Here is a 3,828-nt window from a genome sequence, read left to right as displayed (position 1 = left end):
AATACAGATAATGTATAGACCTGTCCGTATACATGCTGAAAGACTCTGCTCACAATCACACGTCAGCCAGACACTCTTATCACGCACTACTCTCTGCCTGTAACAGGCACACAGACAATATGTAAGCACCAGCATGGAACAACACCCAGTGCATCCTCTCTGCCACATTAGACAATCCACACTATCATAACCAGACCGGGAGGTCCACTCGGAAAACAGAATATCCCACCCTTCCGACAACCACCATTGCTCAGCTAAGCCACCAACACCCACACATGTCCCAGACAGGGTGCACCCAACATCACAATACTGCCTCCTGTCACACCACACAAACAATGGCAGGAATGAAAGACACAGGTCTGCCACAAGCATGGAATCAGAGCGCCGCCTGTTATGAGCCAAAGGTGCACCCTGACGTGGCAAATCAGATGATGCCGCAGTCATTTACTTACGATAATCACAATCAACAAACCGGGCCCCCCCCCCCCCAAGTGCCTTAACCTAACCCGTATTGTACCTTAACCTAACCCGTATTGTACCTTAACCTAACCCGTATTGTACCTTAACCTAACCCGTATTGTACCTTAACCTAACCCGTATTGTACCTTAACCTAACCCGTATTGTACCTTAACCTAACCCGTATTGTACCTTAACCTAACCCGTATTGTACCTTAACCTAACCCATATTGTACCTTAACCTAACCCATATTGTACCTTAACCTAACCCATATTGTACCTTAACCTAACCCATATTGTACCTTAACCTAACCCATATTGTACCTTAACCTAACCCATATTGTACCTTAACCTAACCCATATTGTACCTTAACCTAACCCATATTGTACCTTAACCTAACCCATGTTGCGCCTTAACCTAACCCATGTTGCGCCTTAACCTAACCCATGTTGCGCCTTAACCTAACCCATGTTGCGCCTTAACCTAACCCATGTTGCGCCTTAACCTAACCCATGTTGCGCCTTAACCTAACCCATGTTGCGCCTTAACCTAACCCATGTTGCGCCTTAACCTAACCCATGTTGCGCCTTAACCTAACCCATGTTGCGCCTTAACCTAACCCATGTTGCGCCTTAACCTAACCCATGTTGCGCCTTAACCTAACCCATGTTGCGCCTTAACCTAACCCATGTTGCGCCTTAACCTAACCTATGTTGCGCCTTAACCTAACCTATGTTGCGCCTTAACCTAACCTATGTTGCGCCTTAACCTAACCTATGTTGCGCCTTAACCTAACCTATGTTGCGCCTTAACCTAACCTATGTTGCGCCTTAACCTAACCTATGTTGCGCCTTAACCTAACCTATGTTGCGCCGTAACCTAACCTATGTTGCGCCGTAACCTAACCTATGTTGCGCCATAACCTAACCTATGTTGCGCCTTAACCTAACCTATGTTGCGCCTTAACCTAACCTATGTTGCGCCTTAACCTAACCTATGTTGCGCCGTAACCTAACCTATGTTGCGCCTTAACCTAACCTATGTTGCGCCTTAACCTAACCTATGTTGCGCCTTAACCTAACCTATGTTGCGCCTTAACCTAACCTATGTTGCGCCTTAACCTAACCTATGTTGCGCCTTAACCTAACCTATGTTGCGCCTTAACCTAACCTATGTTGCGCCTTAACCTAACCTATGTTGCGCCTTAACCTAACCTATGTTGCGCCGTAACCTAACCTATGTTGCGCCTTAACCTAACCTATGTTGCGCCTTAACCTAACCTATGTTGCGCCGTAACCTAACCTATGTTGCGCCTTAACCTAACCTATGTTGCGCCTTAACCTAACCTATGTTGCGCCTTAACCTAACCTATGTTGCGCCTTAACCTAACCTATGTTGCGCCTTAACCTAACCTATGTTGCGCCTTAACCCAACACACGTTGGGCCTTAACCCAACACACGTTGGGCCTTAACCCAACACACGTTGGGCCTTAACCCAACACACGTTGGGCCTTAACCCAACACACGTTGGGCCTTAACCCAACACACGTTGGGCCTTAACCCAACACACGTTGGGCCTTAACCCAACACACGTTGGGCCTTAACCCAACACACGTTGGGCCTTAACCCAACACACGTTGGGCCTTAACCCAACACACGTTGGGCCTTAACCCAACACACGTTGGGCCTTAACCCAACACACGTTGGGCCTTAACCCAACACACGTTGGGCCTTAACCCAACACACGTTGGGCCTTAACCCAACACACGTTGGGCCTTAACCCAACACACGTTGGGCCTTAACCCAACACACGTTGGGCCTTAACCCAACACACGTTGGGCCTTAACCTGCTCTGTAATTGTCATACGACGCGTTAAATTAGTGTAGTGTTGCCTAACTGCAACCCCCGCAATATAGTTTGCTACTCGCACTGCCCGGTCCCCAGAGTATCGCTTCATGTTAAACACCTTGCAGCTATACACTGTAATGCGGATGGCGGCAGGACGTACATGCTCAATGCCCTTCGCAGTTGTTCATTGGCATTCGCATGGCGAAGCACAGCCTACGTTGTGGTACGGCTTGTGGCAACTGTCCGCTGATGTTGTACGTCCAAATCACACACTGTACCGCACATTGGTCCTCATGTACTGAATGATACATCGTGGTACATGTGTGACCGTACCACGACTGCGCCAACAACGGCGAACCATACGGTCCAAATATTGTGCACTCAGCTACGTGTCGTCTCCCTATAAGAGCTGGATTGCAGTATGGTATGCCGTGGATGGCGATCAGCATGAGCCGTCTGTTGATGTAGTGGCGCGTGTTGTCAGACGTAGTCGTCTCTTCTCACACACCGTGATAGCATGGTGCACTGCGTTCCACATCTGCGACATGCGACAGAGGCCGGTTGACAGTCGTTCGCGCAATGGACATCGCATACGTACGGGGGCCACCTTCCACGTGTTCGCGAAGCGTGCACATGTTGTTGCGTGTATGTGGGCAGACATAGTGTGTCGTGACACCTGACACAGGCATGCAACAATCGTTGAATTTGCAAATGGCGATGGACGTCTACGTTTGCTGGTGACGTTACGCAAATGAAGAACTGGTAAACCGTTGTGGTGCGGTTGTTCTCGCTAGAGGTGAATCAGTGATGGCGACGATCGGTTGAGCTACCAACCGGTTGTTTCAGCGATACCCACCATGCCCACGAACGTGAATGGCATGTGGGTGTGAAGCGATACGCGGCGGTGGCTGGGTGGGACCGTCCCCGGCCGGTGAGGGGGGGCCTTCCGGCGTGCTGGCCGCGCGGTGCGTGGGCGCACGCGCTACAGCCGGCTGGTGGGGGCGGCCAGTGGCAGGCGCGCCGGCCGACGGAGGCGGCAGGCGGCGCAGCTGCGCGCCGGCGCACCCTGCACGCGGCGCCGTGCGGCCAAAGTAGGTCCTCGCGGGCCCGGTGCGAAGCGCGGTGGACATCTGCAGTGTGCTGGTCCGATTGAGGACTGTGTGCGCTGAGGATGCGCCGCCGCCCGGCGCTCGGCGCCGCGACGCCGTCTGCTGCTCGGTCGCCTCTGCGGTTCTCGCAGGTGGATTGTATCGCAGCTGTGCGGACGTGTTGGCGCGTGCGCTGTGCTGGGAGAGTTCGCTTCGGCACCCAAGTGGGGCTTTTGTCCTTCTGTGGCGCTGGCGTTGGAGCTGCCGGCCACCGTAGGTGGCGCGTGTTGTCTCCCGCCGGCAATGCCACGACAGCACGCTCCCGGGCCTCTGTCGGCAGCGGCAAGCTCAGTTGGGAGCACGGGTGGTCGCACCTAAAGCGTCTACTCGCCAAACTCCGGGCGATTGCGCCTCTCTCGAACCCGACCAAGTA

The sequence above is a fragment of the Schistocerca americana genome, unplaced genomic scaffold (genome assembly GCF_021461395.2).
Source record: "Schistocerca americana isolate TAMUIC-IGC-003095 unplaced genomic scaffold, iqSchAmer2.1 HiC_scaffold_1657, whole genome shotgun sequence".
Lineage (NCBI taxonomy): Eukaryota > Metazoa > Arthropoda > Insecta > Orthoptera > Acrididae > Schistocerca > Schistocerca americana.
The sequence above is the reverse complement of the archived record's forward strand: the minus strand, read 5'-3'. Positions refer to the sequence as shown.